Here is a 23,639-nt window from a genome sequence, read left to right on the forward strand (position 1 = left end):
CTTCTTAAAAAAAAAACAAAGGGCCCCTTCGCTAGTAGATATAGACGACGAAACTAGCTGGGGGTGTCAACGATGTTTGAAAATCCAATTTTGAATTCGATATTCGACATAATTGGATCAAATTCAGATAATTTAAATATTTAATCAATTGAATTCGGATATCCTATTCGTATCGAATAGTTAATCGGATTTGAATTCGGATATGTTCTGATTCAATTCGATAAATATCCGAAATTGACTGATTATTTTATTCTTATATATAATATATAAAATATTTTATATAATTTATATATATAATAATTAAGTTATATAAATAATTTATATATTTATACACTTTATATCAATAAAATATTTATTTTATATATTTATTAATTATCTAAAATAAATAATTAATAGAATTCGAATTTAGATATTTATTTTCAATATATGTTAGATATCAAATCGAATTCGGATATCGAATTTTCTAATCGAATTCGAATTTGAACATCCGATTCGAATTCGATCCGTTTACAGCCTAGATGAAACCATCAGTGGCGCTTATGTGGCGGTGTTTTTCCAGTAAACGCTTTGCTCATCGTTCAGACTTGCTGTTCATCGATACCTGCTCTGTTGCTTGTTGCTATCCGTTGTTTCTCATGTTTCACCCTTTCTCTGTTCTCACTTTTAAATGTCTCGACCGACACTAGCTCTTTAATCTTCTGAATCAATTGTTTAGTCCTTCCCTTGATCTAGAAACCCTAGCTCCTTATTTCTCTCACTCCTGACGGGTCTTTTCTTCTCTCAAACCCAACACATTGTAACCTCTCTCAGAGACTCTCGACAAAGCATCAATAATGCAAGATTAAGGTTTGAATTTTAATATCTTTTCTTTGTTTTTTCTTGAGGATTATAAGGGTTTCTCTATAGAGTTGTTGAAAATGCTGGAATCGAATCGGAGCCGGAGGTACCACACTCTCACACAAGCTCTAATGTCACGAGCCCTCTTAAGAGAAGGTATTCCATTCCATCTTTACGAGGAACACTAGGAAAAGCCCAAGTCTTGTCTTGCTTATTTCGATTTTTCTGTTTTCAACAAAGTACATTACGATAATCTTGAAGTTGGAAACAATGTTTATGTGGTTTCATGTTCATAGTCTTCTCCAGATTCTCCTGCATCTTCATTTTCTTTTCCTTCTTCGTTAATTTAACTCAAATTTTGAAATAGTTTTGTGCTATTCTATTTAAATTTGGTTATTGTTTTTCAAAAATTTGACTAGAATATATACTCCTGATTTTGTTAACTCTATTTACATTTGAATGTCGAAGTTTAGGCTTTCTAGTCACTCTATTTACATACACTTACCAAGTTAATCTAGAGGATTTTGATCTTTTATATGATTAGAAGATTTTGGCACATCAGATACCTGGTAAGGTCAGCCACTGATTCACATGGATCTATTTCAGTTTATGGCAAGTATCTTTCTTCAAATCAAACTCAGAAAGTTGGCTGACATCCAGGCATATAGCTGATCTAATCAACTTAAATTCCTTAGTTACACCCTCAGTGTAAAATTTGGCTCATTTTGCATATTTTCTTATAGCCTAAAATAAAATAACATGGGGGAATTTGTTAACGAAATTTCCTGATATAAGATTTCCAATTTGGCCATCACACTGTAGGACTCTCTATGCTGACAAGAATTTGAACTATGACAACTGGATATAGTGATGGTTGACATGATTTCATCGGTGGTATAAAATTTGAGAGCATTAGAGTTGAATGGGGGTTGGTCTGTGAGGCCAATACATAGTATACAAAATTATATAAATTAGAAAACACAGACAGAACTTATTGGTATAAAATATTAGGCCCAAGCCTAGAGCAGCAGTTGCATTGACGGAGCCACTGCCCGTGTCAAAGGGTGTGTTGCTGGCAACTGGTTTTGGTCTGGATATGAGTATGCACATGGGGCCACTATAGGATCACCATTATTGTCATAGAAAGAGGCTGTTGTATAAAGTACCAAACCAATGGTTGAAGAACTAAAATTTGGAAACTTCTGCTTGATTAATGCTACAAGCCTAGCAATATGAGGAGTAGCTATACTTGTCCTAGACATCATTGCCATAGTTTTCAAGGCGCCAAGGCGAGGCTAGGTAATAGAGGGGTGCCTAGTTGCCTAGGCGATGGATTTTTTTTTTTAAGTAAAAACATATAGCCTAATCCTAGGGTAGTTCCCTAGGTTCCATAACCATATTTCCTTAATTATAATCCATATTTTTCATAAGAAAAGTATAAACTTCATGTTAAAGTTTAGAAAATCAACATATTCATGAGATGAAAAAGAAGAAAGAAAAGAAAATTCAAAAAATATAGGGGTTGAACCCCTATTTTTGTTATAGGAAAATAAGAAAAGAAAATGTGTTGATTAGACAAAATTTTAAGTTCTTCCTTACTTATTGGTTCAGGTTTTGAAGTCTTTGAGGGTTCAATACAGTAGTTAGCAATGTCTGTGTTGATTAAACCCTAACAAATAAGAAAAATAATAAAAGAAAATTAGTATATAAACACACAAAATGATTATTTTAGTTTAATAATGTCTATTTTATAATTATAATCTCAAAATGATTATAAACACACAAAATGATTATTATAGTTTTTTATAACATAGTATACAAAACTGCTTGGCGATTAGGCAAGGTGAACCTCCAAGAGCGCCTTGTCGCCTAGGCGTCGGCACGTCGCCTTGACAACTATGATCATTGCAAAGTTCTTACCTGCTACAGTTAATTAGAATGCAAGGAATTAAAAGCAATCATAAGGAAAATTGAGAGTTTAAACAGAAAGGTGCCTCAAATTATGTAAGTATAATAGTATATGTATCATCAAGTTTGTAGACCCATTTTAGGTCCAACGTGGGACTTTTTCTGTTTTGGTTTGGCTATTCTTTGTTTTCTCCAAGATTGATTAAGAAGGTGCTTTAATCTTGGCTTTTAGGGTTGAAGGGACCGGAAAGACCAATGTATGGATGATGGTCCCTTTTGTTATCTTCTGCTTTATTTAGGATAGATTTTCAAAGGAGTATGCAAACCCAGTAACATTATATGGACTAGGTTTCATCTCGTAAAGAATTTGACACCAGATTATCGAAAATCTGGGAAGAAACTGTGTACAATAGAGTGTACCAGATTAACAACAATCTGGGTAGATACTTTACCCTTTTCAAAAAAAGGAAGAACTATGTACAGTACAAAATAACATTGTGTTGGTAAACACCAGATTATCAAAAATCTGGGAAGAAACCATGTACAATAGAGAAACTATATACCCGATTAACAAAAATCTGTGTAGATACATTATCCTTCTCAAAAGATAAAAAATAGAAAGCATTATGTACGACAGAAAATAACATTATGTTGGCCAACATGATAAAATCAGAAAAAAGTTGCATATTAGACCCAGGTCTTGGAGTTTCCCTATTCACAATTGGTCCCGTTAACCCCTGTTTTGGGAAGTTTGTACATCTTGTAGACTGTTAGAAAATCACCTAAACAAGGCATTTAAGTTTTCATCTGTAGCTCTAGCTTGTCTAACCAAGGATCCATAAATCCGTGGTACCTCTATTCTAGGTTGTAACCAGTTAATGAGCACTTGATAGTCCCCTTCCACAGCTAGAATGCGAAGCTCCACCAAATCGAAAACACCTTACATATTATTGAAACTATCCTTTTATTGCTTCTGTTTCTTCTCAATCTTTGATAACATATCCAACCTTGGAAGAAATTAAAATCTGAGCAAATCTAAAACGGGGTCCTCTATGGAGTTGCATAAAGCTGAATCTGAACACCAAAGAGAGCTACATAAACCTCGATCATCATCAGTTCTACTAGAAGGATTTTTTGACAATCTCGAGACAAAGAAGCCAAAAACTAGTATGTATCATTGATCTCATTTGTTACTTTTGTCTGTTCATTTGTACTTTATTGCATTAAGTGATTAAGTTGAATTCTGGGCATGGGAATTGAATTTAGATTGGTTATGTTGTGTTGGTCCCTACTCCTAATATTAGTAACAAATTTGTGGGAAAATCTTTGCCAGTTCTTTGTTTTAAGTTTGAATCAGGTGTAACTTTTTCTTCCTTTTTTGTTCTGATTAGGAACCTCTCTTTCTCTCTTCCCTCCCTCTCTCTCTCTCTCTCTCTCTCTCTCTCTCTCCCTTTCTTACTAGATAGATAGATAGATGGTGCTCTATTTCGTTTTTGTATCATTTTTTTTTGTTTTTATAATCTTATAAAATGAGTGCTATTTATCACAATACAAAAGATACACATACTTGCACAAGTTATTGTTGGATCAATATTATGAACAATATCAACAATACCATGTAACTTCGGAGAGGGCTGTTGCTTATACATCAGGTCCTTATAGAGTCTAATAAATGCTTTCTACTGAGTGAAGCCCCTGTTTGTTTTCTTTTTTGCTCCATGGGGCTACACAATAGGGGGTAGCTCATTCCCTAACTCATAACCAAGGTTCAAAGTATCTATACACCTCTGCGTATCGGTAGAGGTGTATCGGTAATTTGAATGATACTCCTATCGTTTTAGTTTTTTCTTCAAGATTCAGTTTTAAGGATATTTATATGTATATATTATTATTACTTTTTTTTTTTTTTTTTTTTTTTTTTAAATTGGTTCTTGAAAACACTAGTACACCAATGTTTTAAAAATTGACCGGGTCGCGGGTCATTGGTTTGATCGTCTGGGTCAAATGAGTTAGACCGTTCCACATCAGCATTTTACATATTTAATTATATGTATAATTATATACATATGTATATAAATGTGTATAAACACATATTTTATTAATAAATAATATATAATTATGTTCTACATGTAATATATGTATTATTTTATATTTAATTTATATTTTTCATTCAGTTTTTATTTTTTTTATTTGTAAAAAGTATTAAAAATTGCAATTTGAGGCCAAAAGGCGCTTTTTGGCAAAAATAGCAGGGCAAGGCACCTACGGCTCCTTGGGACGCATAGATATTGAAAAGCTACCCAAATAAAAAAAAGATCACCTTGATTAGACATTGGAGCGCAAAGTTATGGCCTTTGGAAGTTTGCATACATGTTTAATGTACAACCTGTGACCCGGCCACCGAGTCAAACGGGTCAATGGTCTGACTGGATGGGTCAGATATTTTGACCTGGTCAATGGTTTTTGACAAAATTTTGGGTTTTACTAAAACCTGACCTGGAATCATGGCTAAGTGACAGTTCGAATAGTTCAACTGATCGGGTCAATGGTGGGCTGAAACAACAATGTTTTTGACAAAATTTCGGATATTACTAAAACTGGACTTGGAATCATGGCTAGGTGACAGTTCGAACAGTTCAACCAGTTGGGTCAACGGTGGTCTGAAAACACTTCTGTAAACAAGTGTATCAGGAACCAAAAGATACGATACAATACGCTCGATATGGGGCGTAGCATATTGAAATTCTGAACCTTGCCCATAACCCACCCAATCCTGGTGCAGGCAAGATTCGATCCCAAGCCTCTCTACAACCAGCAAGAGGTCTTATAAACCAGCCAGTTGGCACCTTGCGAATGAAGCCCCTGTTACTTACTGGGAATAGAGCAAGCATTTATGCATGAAGCTTTGGGTTAAATATACATTACTATTTACATAGTGTTATTGGAACAAGAATAAACAAATAAATATTGCAAAAAACCTGGCAACAGTCCAGATTCATTCCAGATTGAAGTAGGGGAGAAGTAGAGAAGAAGTTGAAGAACGAAGGCACAAAGCAAGCTGGGATCGAATAGAAACCAATCTCAAACTGCCACCATACTTTTTGATTATAATTGAACAAATCACACTGTTACCCTTGAATTATAAAGGCAAATAAATAAAAAAGAAAAATAAATGAAAAAGGACTAAGATACCCCTATGACTGCACTTATAATTTAAAACTCCCCCTTGATTTAGAGTATATATATCATAAAGTTCCAACTTGTTACAAATGTATTTCATCCGTGCTTGACTTAACCCGTTGGTGAAGGGGCCGGCTAGCTGATCTTCGAACTTCATGTAGGTTGTAACTATTTCTCCACTAACAATTTTCTCCCTTACACAGTGACCATCCACTTCTATATGTTTGGTCCTCTCGTCAAACACTGGATTGGAGGAAATGTGAGTAGCTGCTTGATTATCACAAAACAACTTAATGGGAGTTGATGAAATGGCCACTCCTATCTCCTATAATAGCTGTTTTAGCTATATCAACTCACAAGTAGTATGGGCCATGGCTTTGTACTCTACCTCAACACTACTCCTAGCTACCACATGCTGCTTCTTAGTTCTTACTCTTCTAAGTAATAAAATTCCTTGTGAGGAACGTGCAATAACCAATTGTAGACCTTCTATCTGTGACTGATCCTGCTTAGGATTTGTACAACCCTCTAAAGAGGGTTCTCCTCCTTTCTTATACAACAATCCTTAACCTAGAGCCCTCTTTAAGTAACATAGCACTCTAATGATACCTTCCTAATGGGTTGACCTCAGGATCTACATAATCTGGCTCAACACTCCAACATTGAAGGAGATATTTGGTCTTGTAATTGTAAGATAAATTAGTTTCCCTACTAACCTCCTCTACCTTCCAAGATCAGCTAGAAGCTCTCCCTCACTATCAAACATCCTTATATTTGGATCTATAGGGGTATCTATTGGTTTTTCCCCCAACAGACATGTTTCTTCTAGCAAATCAAACACATACTTCCTTTCTATTCCCAAAAAATACTTCCAAGTGCCCCAAGTCCTTAGTTTGAAACTGGTTTTGTAAAAACTGTTTCAACTCATCAATACCTTGTTTATTACTTCTAGTAATAATAATGTCATCAACATAAACCACCAAAACAATATTCTCTAAAGCAATATCCATATTAAACCATAGTTTTCAAGGCATCTAGGTGATTTTGGCAACATTGGGGTGCCTAGTCGCCTAGGTGATAATTTTTTTGTTTTGATCAGAAATGGTAACTTTCATTAGAGATAAATTAAATTGAAATAATTGATAAAAAAATAAATTAAATTGAAATACAGAATTCAACCCTTATTAGAAAAGGTTAATCCAATAAACATCAAACATTACAGAACTGATCTCCTTACCCACTTGAACCAAACACCCACCTCCCTTGTTATGCTAAAATTTTTATAATATAAAAAACTGACTTTTGGCTAGTTTCCTATTTTTATATACCATTCAGCATGTATGTTAATCGAAGAAATAGCAATTCTCTTTATTAAGAACATTAAATTTCCTCTAAAAATGTGGCAAATCATCACATCTAAAAGATAAAAATCTTTTACATATATTAATTTCATTATTTTAAAAAATAATACTACTATAATAAGTATTTAATAGAGCAAATTCATATTAATTAGCAGCTAAAGAAGGTTATTAACTTTATATGATAAATATTGAAGATGGAAAGTAAAATAGAAAAAAGCAAGGATGGAGTTTCTGTTTTATTTAATTAGAGAAAGAGAGAATAGAAAAAAAAAAGAACTTTATTATTCTATTCTTTCTTTCCTCTTCTTTTCTTTCTTTCTTTCTTTCTTTTTCTCTTCTCAAAACCCTTTGATCTTTTAAATTTCAATAGTAAAACATTAAAACAAGGTATAATTGATATATAGCATATAATAAAATGTATTAATACATACATTAATAAGATACATCAATATAAATGATAATATAAAAGGCGCCCGTCTTGTCATTTTTGTTGCCTAGGTAGGCGCTTAGTTGCATATGTGCCTAGTCGCCTAAAAGGGTGCTTAGTTGCTAAAAGTCAAGGCATTTAGGTGAGGCGCCCAGCCAAGGGTGCCTAGTCGCCTAGTCAACGCCTTGACAACGATGTATTAAACATAGAGTGATCAACACTATACTGTTTCATCCTGAACTGCTATACAATGTTACTAAATCTTGCAAACCAGGCTCTTGGAGATTGTTTCAACCCATAAATTGTTTTTCTTAATCTACACTAGACCTGTTCATGGGCCGGGCTGGGCCGGGCTTTGACTCTTTATTAACAGAAAAATGTTAGGCCCGAGCCCGAGCCCGACCCGACCAACGGACCTACAACTTGGGCACGAGCCCGACCTTGATAAAAAGCCCGAAATTTTCCCTATTCAAATAGACATTATCTATTTTAATTCAGATGTTTTTTTCCCCTATTTAAATGAACAATGGGCCTACAAGTGAATCAACAACCTTCTCAAATAAAAAAATTTATTCAAATGGACATCACATAGGGTTTTTACTTAGGTTTAACTATAGGTCGGGCCGGGCCGGGCTCAGGCCGGGCTATTTTGGCAAAGCCCGAGCCCGGCTCGAATTTTATACGGGCCGGGCTTTTTGGTCCGAGGTTAAGCCCGCGGGCCAAAAAGCCTGTTCAAGCCCGTCTAGGGGTCGGGTCGGTCCAGGCCGGCCCGTCGGGCCACCTGATCCATGAACAGGTCTAATCTACACACCTTTACCCCTTCCCCTTGAGCAACATATCTAGGAGGTTGCTATATATACACTTCCTCTTTGAGGCAAGGTTCAAAGTATTGATATGTATTGGCCCGTATTGGCTGATACGTATCGTATCGGGAGCTTCCCAATATGCCACTACAGAGGGTGTATCGGGGTTTTAACCGGTTCAGGGGGTGGGCGGACTGGACCTTAACCGACCCCTCTGAACCGGTTTTGAAAAAAAAAACTACCAATACTGCTCGATATGCCTCTACCGGCGTATAAGGCATATCGATATTTTAAACCTTGCTTTGAGGGCACCATGGAGGAAAACATTTTTCACATCCAACTAGAACAATGGCCATTCAAAGTGAGAAACTAGAGAAATAATTACACGAACTAAAGCCATCTTAGCTACAAGTGAGAAGGTATTAGTATAGTTAACTCCATGAGTTTGCATATACCCTTTTGTCACCAAACATGCTTTATACCTCTCTATACTTCCATCTATTTGGTGTTTCACAGTATAAACCCATCGACAACCAACCTTTTTCTTCCATGGAGGAAGAGAAGGTCCCAAGTGTAGGTGGACTGAGGAGCATGGATTTCATCATCCATTGCCTTCTTCCATTTTGGTGAGAGAAGAGCATCATGAACCGACTTGGGAACAGTCATAGATGAAAGAAAAGACACAAAATTCTGATATGATGGAGATAAATGAGTAAAAGAAACATAGCGAGAAATAAGTTGTTTAGTGCAAGCACGTTTACCGTTACGAAGAGCAATAGGAAGGTCTAGGGTAGTATGGCTGAAGGATTTGTTGGCGGTGGAACCAGTGATGGCTGAAGAGAATCTAGAGTAAGCTGAAATATTACTCCACAAGGATTGAGTGTACACTCTGAACCGATGGTTGTGTGGGCTCCTCAACAGTAGGAACTAGTAAAGATACCTATACCATTGGGAGAGGAAGCAAAGGTGGCAAAGGAAATAGAAATTGACAAAGAAAAACAATAGAGAACGGAGTGTCACCATGTATAAGAAGTAAGAACAACATCACTCCAATATTTCTCAGGAACTGACATTTGGATCAAAAGTGCTTGAGCAGTGTCAAATAAATGCCTATTCTTCTACTCAGCCACCCCATTTTGTTTTGGAGTAGAAGAGCAAGAAGAGTGATGTATAATTCCATGTGACTCAAAGAAAGTATGAAATAGGCGTTGGAGATACTCTTTTGCATTATCAGAATGAAAAACTTTAATTAAAACACCGAATTGATTAAATTATCAAAACAAAACATCAAATTGATTCTTGATTTCAGCATAAAAGGAAAGAAAGATATCAAATACTTTTGTGCGAGACTCCATCAAATAAATCCAAGCCATTCTTGAGAAATCATCAACAAACGAAACAAAGTACTTGTATCAGGTATGGTCTTAACTCGGTAATAAAATAAAATTTTGGGAACAACTTTGGGTCAGGGACTCACCTCTGATGGACCAATTTCCCTCTTTGTATGTTCTTTCTGATTTGAAAAATGAACCCATTTCTTTCTTCTTAAGCCCCTCAGACTCTCCTTCAAGGTTTGGGTGGAACGTAGGTCTGAGAAGGGCAATTAGGGACACAGACTTGGACCACATTTTGTCTTTGTTAGTCATCATTGAAAATGTTTTCTTGGACCCCAATAAGGAGGACACCAGATTTTGGGTTCCCTCCTCTTCAGGTGTTTTCTCTTATGCCTCATTTTTTGAGTCTTTAACTCAGCTTTCTGATCCCATTGGGTTGTCTTTCCCGGTTAAAGAAATTTGGAGTAGGTCCATTCCTCCTCGGTTGGCAGTTTTTGCTGGGAAACTTTCCTGGAAAGAATTAACACAAATGACCTACTTCAGAAGAAGAGATCCAACTCTTGTTTGCTTTCTAATAGATGTACTCTTTGTAAAGCTGATGGGGAAACTAGTTACCACCTTATGGTTACTTGTTCGGTTGCTAAATCAGTTTGGGAGTGGGTTTTTTCCCTTGTTGGGTGTGTTTGGATACCCCTTGGGAGTGTCCAAAGCTTGTTCTCTCCCTATTTTTTCAGATGGCCGAAGAAGAGAGGGAAGGCTATGTGGAGAAGCATTAGGGCTACAGTGTGTTGGTCTCTATGGGAAGAAAGAAACTAACGAATATTTTCAGATAAGGAAAGAACCATTGGAAACTTATTAGATCTAATTCTGTTAAGGGTGGCACATTGGTTGAAAACTATGGAAATGTACTTAGACTATTCTGTAGCTGATATGGTGAGAAATTGGAAGGAGATAGCTTCCTCTGCCCTTTGTAAGAGGACCTATAGTCCTTCGTGGTCCCCTCCTCCTTCTGGGTTCATAAAACTGAATTTTGATGGCAGCTGTTTAAGGAACCCAGGGCCTTCTAGGATTAGGGGAGTATTCAGCAATGAGGTGGGGGCTATTATTGCTTTGTTCTCAGGCCCAATTGGGGAAGGAGACTCTTAGGACTGGGATCCTCGCAGCCCTGGAAGGTATCCAAAGAGCAAGGGAGTTGAGCATCAGATGTTTGGTCCTTGAAGGTGACTCGGAGGTGGTGATTAGGTGGCTAAAGGGGGGAGACAGCGGCTTATGGAGTTATAACAATGAGAAGAATAAATTTAAATGGCTGAGTAGGTATATTGTGGTTCATTACAACTGGGTGAGGAGGATTACAAATTCTTTTGCTGATGGGTTAGCAAAGCAAGGGGTGAATAGGGATTTGACTTTTTGGGCTAATTTTTGATTTTTTCCTTGTTTTCTTTGGTGGGGAGTTAAGTCTTTTTACCTCCCCTTTATACCTAAACTTCGCATAGTTTCATATCTTTAATAAAGTTTCTTGTTATTGATCAAAAAAAAAAAATTGTAAGATTCAACTGGACAAGGATCCCAAACATCTGAATGAATAAGTTCAAAAAGACTTGAGACTCTATGTGGTGATGTTTATTAAGTTGACAGGCTTCACATTGCATTTCATACACATACACTACCTTTGGAACAAGACTTTTGAGAGTAGGAAGTGATGGATGGCCCAACCGATGATGCCACTATAACAGTGTAGTAGAGGAATAAAGGGCTTGTTGTGAATCACCACCATCTAGATAGTACAATCCTCCAACCTCATGTCCACCACGAATTGTCTTCCTCGTATCGATATCCTGAAAGACACAATAAGAAGGAAAGAATGAGATGGAACAGTTCAAGTCAAGTTTTTTGTTAATTTACTGACATTAGACTAAAAGGAAATTTAGGAACATATAACACAGAGGGTAAAGTCAAATCTGAATGTAAGGCTACGTTACTAGTACCCAAAGCAGTACATATAGTATCATTAGCTAGGGTGATGGATTGGGAGGTTAAAGGAGGGAGTAAGGATACAAATAAATTTGGAGACCCAATCATGTGATCTAAAGCCCTAGGATCAATAATCCAGGACTTAGAAGAAGAAACAAGACAAGTTGTACCTGATATTGCTAAAGTTGTAATATTACCAATGGAAGAAGGCAACTGAAGCTTTTCATACTCTTCCCTAGTGACAAAAACCGTGTCCTCATCACCTGTAGCACCACCTTCTCCAACCACAACATGATTTTCCCAAGTAGATGATGGGCCATGCAGATCATAACAGAAATTAACTATGTCCTTCTCACCCACAAAAATTGATTACGTAATAGTCGAAGAGCACTACCAGGACAGGCACAGATTATGAAAAAGCATAATGAACACCTTCTGACATCTAGCCGATCCCATCAACATGAATTGCAGATAAAAACCTCACACTTACTATTTCCACCCACCTTTCAGTAGAAACAAGAAGAAAACATAATACTAACCAGTATGATTCATCACCAAACTATCTTTGAACTGCCAATTAGAGGGAAACTAGAAAACCACTGAAACCACCATAAACACTGCAATCTAGGCATGAAGGCCTCCTCTTCTAGTGGGTGATCATTCCTTTTTGGTCACTTGTGCCTTCTTCAAACTATGGTAAACAAGTCGACCTCTGCTGTAGTGTCCTTTCCAGTCTAAGTCGATCAACCTTGCTCTGATACCATGTTATCAGAACAAGAATAAAAAAATAAATATTGTAAAAAACCCTAGCAAGTCTGGATTCAGTCGAGACTGAAGTAGGAGAGAAGTTGAAGGACAAAGGCACGAAGCAAGCTGAGATTGAACAGAAACCAATCTTAAACCGCCACCCCACTTTACTTTGATTATAATTGAACTAAAATTAAAGGGCAAATAAATAACATAGAAAAATAGACGGAAAAAGACTAAAATACCCCTATGACAGAACTTATAATTTAACACACAGTAGCAATTGATATACTGCCTGCAGATGCATTATTTGTTGTTTAGACAATCTTATCTATTTTCTGTGTTTGTTTTCTTGGTATTTATGTTTTTACCAAGTTGATAACTAATCTTTTAATTTTTGAACTGGACTTAAATCTGCCTGACAAAGTCACCAAGATATTGGATTGATTAGTGATGTAACTTATTGGGATATTTCTAGGATCAGGTACTGGAAGCAAGGTTAATGGTGCTTCCCAAATTTCTGTCAAGTTGATGGTTCTGGTTCTCTCAATGAATATGAGAAACCAGAAAGTTCTTCTCTAACTCATCCTGTGGAGCCTTTTGGCTTTATAAGGCAGATGGATTATCCGATGTTCCTACAGTAGAGGCAAGGGTTAAAGTGAAACTAAATCATCTAGCCAGCTCACCAACACACCAAGAAATTAAACCTGGGTGATACAGAACTGAAGCAAGCTAAAGGGAGTTCTTACAGAAGGCCTTTTTGATAATAAGGATGCTGATCTGCATGCATATGCATTGAGCATATTAAAGTTGATATCAAGTAAGTTTCTTTGTCCGTGTATTTGTGCATATTGCTTGTGTTTTATGTTACTGTCTTGGCTAATCTCAGCTACTAGTTCTTAATGCTGTTTAGTAAAGATTTCTTACCTAAATGGTCATCTAAAACTGGATGTCATCCAAATAAAATGTAGATGGATCCATGGTCAGGAATTTTCCTTTGGGTGGGTTTTCAATTTTCCTGTATCAAGGTGTGTTATTCCAGCATATGCCTTTTCACAATCTGCACGCTAGCCTTTCCATAGCAGTGGTAAAGGAAATGATCTAGCCATTCTTCCCCATCATCTATGTCTATCGTTCAAATAATTGATATGATCTCGTAGAAGGGAACTGGTCTAATCACTTGCTGCCTCATGTCACCAATCTGACATCTGACATAAACAACACGAAAACAGATCCCTTGAGTCATCCTTCTCATATCATCATCATACGTGGCTCCAACTGGCTCTCAGGTTATAGAAGTTGGTTGTCAGGTCTTCTTCTTCCGCAATACCATCAGAAGCAACAATTGCCCTTATTATTATTATTATTATTTGATAAATAACATCATATTTCATTAAAGGAAATACCATGCTGCTTTGTAAACAGGCAGCAGGCCTATAGGTAGAAATCAGGATTCCCGATAAGGGAACATACATCATTATATTGAAGGATACAGCAGTAGAAAAAGAACAAAAAACCCTTTCACATATTACAGCCTAGTCCTGGGCAACCCCATTCTAAACTTTCCCTTGCAACCCTAGTTCTAGCCAAACCATCAGCCAGTCCATTGGCACATCTAGGCACCTTTTTTTTGATAAATAAATGAACTTTTTATTAATTTGGAAAAATTAGCACATACAAGCAGCCCTTGGAGAGGCGCGAGCTGCGATCTCTCCACTAAAGAAGAAAACAAAAGTAATAAGTTACAGTTGTGCCCAATACAAAACTTCCCTAGCTGCCCCTTGCTTGGCTATACAGTCCACCATAGCATTTGCTGATTTCCCCACCCATTGTATTCTTAGGTCCATGTTTCTTGTCAGCACCCTAAACTTTTTAATTTCATTCCTGAAACACCAACTTACTGACTCTGGGTCCTGCAACCAGCTTATTACAACCTTTGAGTCACCTTCAACTATTAGCTGGTTCACCCCTAATTGAGCTGCAAACTGTACACGTTGCAGGGCAGCAAACATTTCTTCTCTAGTAGAGTCTCCCACTCCTAACGGACCTAAGAAGATAAATATCACATTCCCGACTTCATTCCTCAACACCCCACCTAACCCAGAAGGACCTGAGTTTCCTAGACTGCTTCCGTCAAAATTCAACTTCAAGAAGCCTGCAGGAGGTGATGACCAGCTTGTTCTCACTTTAGTCTTGGAAGAGGAACAACTTGCCACTGCTGCCCAATTCCTCCAAATGTCATTAAAGGAGAATTGGTGAAACAAGTCCATCTAGGCACATCTAGGCACATGTGCCATTCTCACAGTAGGCGATCAAGACTACAATCAACCTTGAATCCTAATGGATTTCAGATTAGGAAAGGTAGAAGAAAAGTAAGGAAGAGAAGAAAAGAGAGGAGAAGAATAGGAGAACACAAAGGTTTGAAAGGAGGGACAGATTCTAAATTGATCTGCCGCCGCCACTCTCTTAGTATTTATAGGTTATGTTCAGTACATAGAGGAAATGACAGATCTGCCCTTAATACTTACATGACAAATAAAGCAAATAACAAACTGAAATAAATAACAACTGAAATAACACGCTGACCACCAACTAACACTAACATGACTGAAACAAATAATTGCACATACTGTCCTATGAACACAGTGGGGACCACAGCTGTGGGGCCCACATCAGTGTTCTCTACACTCCCCCTCAAGTTGGGAATAGATATTTATCATTCCCAACTTGGATAGGTCTGCCTCTAACTTCTTCCTTGGTACAACCTTGGTTAGGATATCTGCGAGCTGCATGTTGGATGTGATATACGGGAGACACACTTCCTGTGATGAGACCCTCTCTCAGGCAAAATGTCGATCAACTTCGATATGCTTAGTTCTGTCATGCTGCACCGGATTGTGAGCTATATTAATAGCCGCTTGATTATCACAATACAACATCAAGGGCTTCTCATAATCAATACCCAACTCTTCAAGTAGTGATCTCAGCCATAGGATTTCAGCCACTCCGTTAGCCATTGACCTGTATTCAGCTTCGGCACTAGAGTGGGAAACAACACTTTGTTTCTTACTCCTCCAAGAGACAAGGTTACCTGCCACAAGGGCACAATATCTAGAGGTAGACCTCTTGTCATCAGCACTCCCAGCCCAATCAGCATCTGTATAGACCTCCACCTTCATGTGATTATCGTTCTTGAACAGTATACCCCTACCCGGGCATCTCTTCAAGTATGCTAATATTCTCTCTGCCGCAAGAAGATGAGTAGTTCTAGGGGAATGCATGTACTAACTGACAACACTAACTGCATAACTGATATCTGGTCGAGTGAGGCAGAGATATAGGAGCTTTCCAACCAACCGTTGGAACATAACTTTGTCTTCAAGAGGCTCCCCGCCCTCAGCACTGATCTTGTGATTTTGTTCAATGGGTGTATCAGCAGGCTTGACACCTAACTTTCCAGTTTCCGCCAACAGATCTAGAAAATATTTTCTCTAAGAGATAAAGATCCCTTGTTTAGATCTAGCAACCTCAATACCCAAAAAGTACCGTAGTGCACCAAGATCTTTCACTTCAAGCTCTTGATGAAGGAGTTGTTTGAGGGACTCAATCTCACTACTATTATTTCCTGTCACTATAATATCATCCACATATACAACAAGCAGGGTCAAAGAGGAGTCCACCCTTTTAATGAACAGTGTATGATCTGACTGGGCCTGTACATAACCGAATTTTCCAAGAGCTAGTCTGAATCTATCAAACCAAGCTCTAGGTGACTGTTTTAATCCATACAATGCCTTATTCAGTCGGCAAACCTTCTTACCTATCTCTGTATCATAGAATCCAGGAGGCAACTGCATGTTGACCTCTTCCTGTAAGTCTCCATTCAGAAAAGCATTTTTAACATTCATCTGGAACAAGGGCCAAGAATAACTTGCTGCAAGGGATAATAGAACTCGGATGGTGGTCATCTTGGCTACCGGGGCAAAGGTCTCCAAGTAGTCTATACCATAAGTCTGGGTGAACCCCTTTGCAACCAGCTGAGCTTTGTACCTTTCAATGGAGCCATCAACATTATGCTTCACAGTAAATAGCCATCTACATCCAACTGGCTTCTTTCCTTTGGGTCGGTCAACTAGCTCCCAAGTGTTATTTTTCAACAGGGCATCCATTTCAACTTGCATTGCATCTTTCCACTTTGGAACTGAAAAGGCTTCTTGCACTGTTCTAGGAATAGGGACATTGGCAATGGAAGTGAGATAGGACCTGTAAGAGGGAGATAGGCGATCATAGGATAAAAACTGGGAAATGCAGTGACCTGTAGATGTGGTGCAATGCCGTTTCTCTTTACGGAAGGCAATAGGGAGGTCAAGGTCATCTGCAAGAGGGGAAGTGGCAACAGTGGAAGGTGTCTCAGTGGGTCCTGGGACTGTAATACTTGGATCTGGAGCCGTAGAAGGAACTAGAGCTGGCCTGGACTACCGATGATCGGGATCAACCTACCTGCATCGCCTGTGATAGACTTTCAATTTCTGATCCCTCTGACCACCCTCACCATTACAGCCTTCATCACCCAATGGAATAGGTAAATGAACAACCTCATATGTGTTAACCCCACTCTCACTACGCTCCTCCTGAGGAAAAAGACCCAAATCCCCTCTCACTGCTCTCCCCCTGAGGAGAAACCCTAGGATAATAGGGTGTCTCCTCAAAGAAGGTGACATCCATGGAGACAAACTTTCTCCCGGAAACATGATCATAGCAGCAATAACCCTTTTGAGTTTGTGCATAACCGAGGAAAATGCATTTGGAGGCCTTAGGGTCAAACTTGGAATGATGGGGCCCGAGAAGCTGAATGAAATAGGTACAACCAAAGGTTTTAAGAGGAACAGTAAACAACTCATCGTCTGGGTATAGAAGTGAAAAAGGGGGTTTCATATCAAGGACCCGGGAAGGAACCCGATTAATCAGGTATACTGCCGTGAGGATAGCATCACCCTAGAAGCGAATAGGTACATTGGAGGTAAACATAATGCTTCTAGCCACCTCCAAGATGTGCTTATTCTTCCTTTCGGCAACCCCATTCTGCTGTGGTGTATGAGGACAAGTGCTCTGGTGAATAACCCCATGATTAAGGAGGTAAGAAGTTAATGGCTTAGCAAAGTATTCCTTTGCATTATTGGATCTGAGAACTTTGATTTTGGCCCCAAACTGTGTTAGAATCATCTGATGAAAGTTTTGGGTTAGAGCGGGAACCTCATATCGAGAACGCATTAGATAGACCTAAGAAAAACGGGTATAGTCATCAACAAACAACAGAAAATATCTGTACCCACCCACAGAAGGGATGTGATATGGCCCCCAAACCTCAGTATGCACAATATCAAAAGAATTATTACTCCTTTTATTACTCAAAGAATAAGATGTTCTACAATGTTTGGCAAACTCACAACTCTCACATCTCAACTTCGACATCTCAACAGACTCAAATAAAGAAGGAAACAAACTCTTCAAAGACCGGAAAGATAAATGACCTAATTGATTATGCCAAAGAATAACTGGACTCACAAATTGAGAAACAAAGGACTTCTTATCCACTGGCTCTTCCCAACGAGAACTCTCTCCGAGCAGATAGATCCCATTCGTCTCACGGCCAATCCCAATCACCTTCCTCGTCTCCAAGTCCTGAAAAATACATTGATCAGGGAAAAATGTTACTGAACAGTTCATATGTTTGGTAATACTACTGACTGAAAGCAGGTTAGTATAAAGCTTAGGAACATGCAAGACAGAAGATAGAGAGATGGTATCAGATAACTTGATGTCCCTTGCCAGAAATGGGAACAAGAGAGCCATCAACAATGGATACTTTATCTCTACCAGAGGATAAGTGATATGTAGTGAACAAGGATGGCAAGCTAGTCATATGGTCGGATGCACCTGAATCTATTACCCAACAGTGTTCAGTATTACTTGGAGCTGAAACATGGTAGGCTGAGGCTCGAGTACCTGAATGTGCAAATGCAGATGTGGCAGGGGCTGATGGTGATTGAGATGGCTGAGCTGAATTCCCAACTTCTTTTTCCAACTGTATTAGGGCAGCCCGAACCGCGACTAAGGTCTCTAGGGGTGTGCCTTTTGTGCTTGACGAGGATGCTGAATCAGTATTCACAACCACATGAGCATTACCCTTCTTATTTCTCAGTTTTGCTAGGACCAAATGAGGGTGCAGCTTCCAACAAGTATCTTTTGTATGCTTGGGTTTCTTGCAATGTTCACATATCAGATCCCGTTTGTCTTCCTTCTTCTTGTCCCTTTTTGTATCACCCCCTGACTTAGGTTTAATAGCTGCCAGGGCTGGGGAAAAGGGCTGAGGTTGCATCATAACTTTCCTCCTGGTCTCTTCACTATGCACCATGGAGTATGCTTGAGAGAGGGTCACACTATCTCTGGTCAGTATCTGTTGCCTCACAATGTCATAATCTGAATTCAGGCCAGCCAAAAATTCAAATACCCTATTTGTCTCGACTTGCTTTTTATAAGTCTGTGCATCCTTGGGACTTTCTCATACTTCAGTTCATAGGCTCTGGCAACGTTAAGAGGTTGGGAATAGGTTTCTTTCATAACATCCCATATCTCCTTGGCTGTCTTTGCCCACAAGTAATTTTGGATGATATGTGGCTGCATAGAGTTACACAGCCATGTCATAACCAAGTAGTTCTCTTGAACCCACTTGGTATACATTGGATCCTCCTTGGAAGGTTCTTTCACATCTCCCAAGAGGTAACATAGTTTTCCCCTTCCCCCAATAGCCATCATGGCTGATTGGGCCCATTCCAAGTAGTTTGACCCGTCAAATTTCACAGTTGTAATCTGAAACCCAGTTTCAGATACACTACCATAACTGCTGTTCCCAAAACTACATTCTCCCTGATTTTTAAACTCCATTCTTGGTCAAGAATCAGTAGTTACGAACTATTAGGGTTACTACAACAGAAAACAACACTTGAACAGTCAATCACAATGAAATCAGTATGGAATCAATGCAGGTCTGATCTGAAACCAATTTGTAATCACGGTATATGCATGAAACCAATGTAAATCTGATCTGAAACCAATCGGCAATCACAGTACCAAGCAGTCCGTACAAGTTTTCACCCCCTAAAAGAGCTCGAAACTAAGAGACAGGTCTGAAACCAGCTTAGAGAGCAATCTGAGATGCTGGAACAGAGTTAGGGTTTTAATCGCAGGTCTGAAATAAGTGCTCAACTGTACTTTCCAAGGGGTTCACAGTTAGGTCTTGCTGTAGGGTCAATGTGAAACCCAAAAAACTGATCACCTCTGAGAGAAAACCCTAAAAACAGTTCGGCCGCTCCTTCTAGATAGGTCCAACCTATCTTGACTGATAGCAATCTTTAGAAAATAAATAAGACTTACCCAGAGAATTCTGTTAGCTACCTTCCAACGTTGCCTGAATCCTAGCCTTCTCTGATTCTTCCTGATTACCAACACTCTGCAAGCCGTGCCAAGTCTTCGAACAACTACTAAACTCTTCTGGTAACCTCCAAGAATCAGCCAACGAACACTTCTTTATAAACTTCCAGCCCTAGATAGTTCTCATGTGGTTGGCTGGACTAGACTCACATGAGAAACCCTAAATAGGCTCTAATACCAAGTAGGCGATCAAGACTACAATCAGCCTTGAATCCTAATGGATTTCAGATTAGGAAAGGTAGAAGAAAAGTAAGGAAAAGAAAAAAAGAGAGGAGAAGAACAGGAGAACACAAAGGTTTAAAAGGAGGGACATATTCTAAATTGATCTGCCGCCACCACTCTCTTAGTATTTATAGGTTATGTTCAATACATAAAGGAAATGACAGATCTGCCCTTAATACTTACATGACAAATAAAGCAAATAACAAACTGAAATAAATAACAACTGAAATAACACGCTGACCACCAACTAACACTAACATGACTGAAACAAATAGTTGCACATACTGTCCTATGAACACAATGGGGACCACAGCTGTGGGGCCCACATCAGTGTTCTCTACACTCACCATTGACCTGAATTCCTAAGGGATCAACTTCTGTGTCTTCATCCAGCTGATAATAGTTCCGCAATCCCCTTCGGCTTCCACCGTACTCCATTCCTGCAGCAACAATAGTTTAAATCCTTGAATCAAAGCCAACAACTCAGCCCTCAGGGAAGTTCCTTGGCCTGCTGGGTCTGACAAACTAAGTATTATACTACCAGCATGATCCCTCACCACTCTATCAATACCCCAAAGCCCCTAGATTTTCAATACAACATTCATCAAAATTAAGTTTAACCATCCCCGTCTCAGGAGGGAACCGCTCCACCATCCTTTGTTGTCTTCTCATTTGAAAGCCAGCTAAAATTGCCACCCCCTAAGCAACTCATTCAAAGAAACACCCCCGAAATCATCACAAATTATTGCCCAGTGTGCCACCCTAATTTTTATTAGTTCAAAAACCTTCTGAACCTGCTTGTACGCTTCTTCAAAGGTTCTATGCTTTTCTATCTGTCCATAATCCCCATAACACCACACCATGTGTTCATTGCCGTAAGATTTTTTTTTGTTTTTTTTTTTTTTGTTTTCAGGTGCAAACATTCCATCAAATCAATTTTGAATAAATCTCCCACTTCAAGTGGAGCCACCCAACTTCTATCAAACATTAAAGCACATAGCTGCCAGCCGGCCACAACTTAGAAGGATAAGAACAGTGTAATAGTAGGTGGTTGGTGCTTTCACCACTCTTCAAACAGAGGGTACACACATGAAGAGAAAGAATCTAGTACATCCACTTTATTTGGAGCCAATCATAGGTGTTTATTATTTATTTGGTTGGCAACTTCTCAACAAAAGATCTTAACTTTTGGGGTGGGTGGGGGAATTGGGCTATGCAACACTTCTCTTATAGGGAAAAGTACCCTCTCAAAGGATTGACGTTCTAAAGTGGGTTTAGAAAGACAACAAGCTCATTGTTTCATGGTCTGTCAATGGTCCTCACTCTTCACAATCCCAAATTCCTCTTTGGACCATTCCCACCCAATGTACCATTTCAATAGTGGGTTTATTTTTCTGAGTGGATATGTTAGGACCCAACCCAGCATTGACCGGACTACAGCCTCAGCCAAGCAGGTTCAGACCCAATTCAGCATGATTTTCATCGTAGGCCATGTCAGCCAAAGGACACATGAGACAGATAACTGAACGAGGATCATAGTTTTCAAGGTGGCAAGGCGAGGATAGGCGACAGGGAGGCACCTTGTAATGTAGGAGGTGAAGAATCAATTTTGGAATTTTCTGTATTTCTGTATATTTGGACAGTATGGGTATCTTCGTCATTTTAACTAGTCCTGTGTGGGCTTGGGCTATAACATCTTGTTTCTCTAGTTTAGTAGGGCTTGTCTTTCAATTTTTATATTTTTTGCATTAATAGATAGAAAGTTATTGTGTTTCTTGATGCACAAGATAAGGAGTGGCATTTTTGTAATTATGGTGAACAGTATTCCAGGCCATACAAGTAACTATAAATAGATGTATTCTCTTCCTTTTGAAGCTAATGAATGAATGAACGAAGAATTGAAGATTTCTTAAGAGCTCTCTTGCTGTATGGAGTGGTTCCTACAAACCCTAGAGTGATTCCTTGGGATTTCTCTCTCTTTTCTTTCTCCACCCCTTCACCTCTCTCTCTCTCTTCCTCTCTCATTTCTATCTTGTGATAGTTTGTTTCAGCCCTACTACATCACCTTGTTGTCTAGTCACTTAGGCGATGGATTTTTTCAAGTAAAAACATAGTTGTCAAGGCGTCGCCTCGCGCTCGCCCAGTCGCCAAGTACTTTTGTGCACTAGATTATAAAATATTTTTATAATCCAAATTTTTTGACATTATAATTATAAAATAGATATTATTAAACTAGAATATTCATTTTATGTGTTTATATACTAATTTCTTTTTATTATTTTCTTATTTTCTTAGGGTTTAATCAACGCAAACACTATTAACTGCTGTGTTGAACCCATGGTTCAAAGTAGATAGAGGTGTATCTACTTATAATGATACTCCCCTTATTTTTTTATTTCTTTGGTTTTCAATTTCATTTTTAAATATATATATTATTTAAAAAAGTGGGTCCCTGAAAACACATGTAAATAGGTGTATTGGGACCCCAAAGATACAATACAATACATCCAATACGGGGCATATCATATCGAAATTTTGATCCTTAACTGAACCCTCAAAATTTTCAGAACCTAAACCAATAATCAAGGGAAGAACTTAAAATTTTGTCTAATCAACACATTTTCTTCTTGTTGGAATGTTCACTTTATTTCTTATGTTTGTATTTTGCTGAGTTAGGGTCCGCTTGGACTAGTTAAAGTAGTTTTTTTTTCTTTGTTTGTGTACCCTAACTTAAGTAGGGGCATAAGGGTCCTTTCCCTTTTAATTATGGTCATATATATATATATAAGCTGGATCTGCCAGCGAGTTGACTCCAAAAAATTCTCTTCTCTTCTCCCTTCGCTCATTTCTTTCCCTTCTCTTCTTCTTCCTTTCTTCTCCTCTATTCTGCTGTTAATACTTCTTCCACATCTTCTTCTTCCACCTTTTCTTTTCTTCTTTCTTATAACAAAAATAGGGGTTCAACCCCTATATTTTTTGAATTTTCTTTTCTTTGTTCTTTTTCTTCTCATAAAATGTTGATTTTCTAGACTTAAACATGAAATTTATACTTCTCTTATGAAAGTTATGAATAATTATTAAGGAAAGATGGTATGGAACCTAGGGAATTACCCTAGGATATATGGTTTTACTTAAAAAAAGTCCATCGCCTAGGTGCCCGCCTAAGTGATTAGGCGGCAAGGCGCCCCCTATCGCCTAGCCTTGCCTTGGCGCCTTGAAAACTACGAGTAAGAAACATGTATCCTAGGGTAGTTCTCTAGGTTCCATAACTATATTTCCTTCATAATTATCCACTAGCTGAGTAACCCATGCTGAGCACGGGGTTGTTTATTTATTTTTTTACTGTACATTCATGGTG

General features: G+C 38.4%; 1 long non-coding RNA gene across 3 annotated transcripts; it reads left to right on the plus strand.

Annotated features, from left to right (window-relative positions):
- The first annotated feature begins 529 nt into the window (after positions 1–529).
- On the plus strand, positions 530–22,193 carry LOC148802326 (uncharacterized). 3 transcript variants are annotated; one of them, XR_016082773.1, is made up of 4 exons: positions 530–993; positions 1,444–3,912; positions 13,047–13,388; positions 21,195–22,193. It is a non-coding gene; the product is annotated as an uncharacterized LOC148802326 (long non-coding RNA). The 3 variants fall into 3 exon arrangements; XR_016082771.1 differs by lacking the exon at positions 1,444–3,912 and having other exon boundaries at positions 547–993; XR_016082772.1 differs by lacking the exon at positions 530–993 and having other exon boundaries at positions 1,000–3,912.
- Positions 22,194–23,639: the final 1,446 nt, after the last annotated feature.

This window comes from Nelumbo nucifera, chromosome 2, assembly GCF_055504915.1.
Source record: "Nelumbo nucifera cultivar China Antique chromosome 2, China Antique-T2T, whole genome shotgun sequence".
Taxonomy (NCBI): Eukaryota; Viridiplantae; Streptophyta; class Magnoliopsida; order Proteales; family Nelumbonaceae; genus Nelumbo; species Nelumbo nucifera.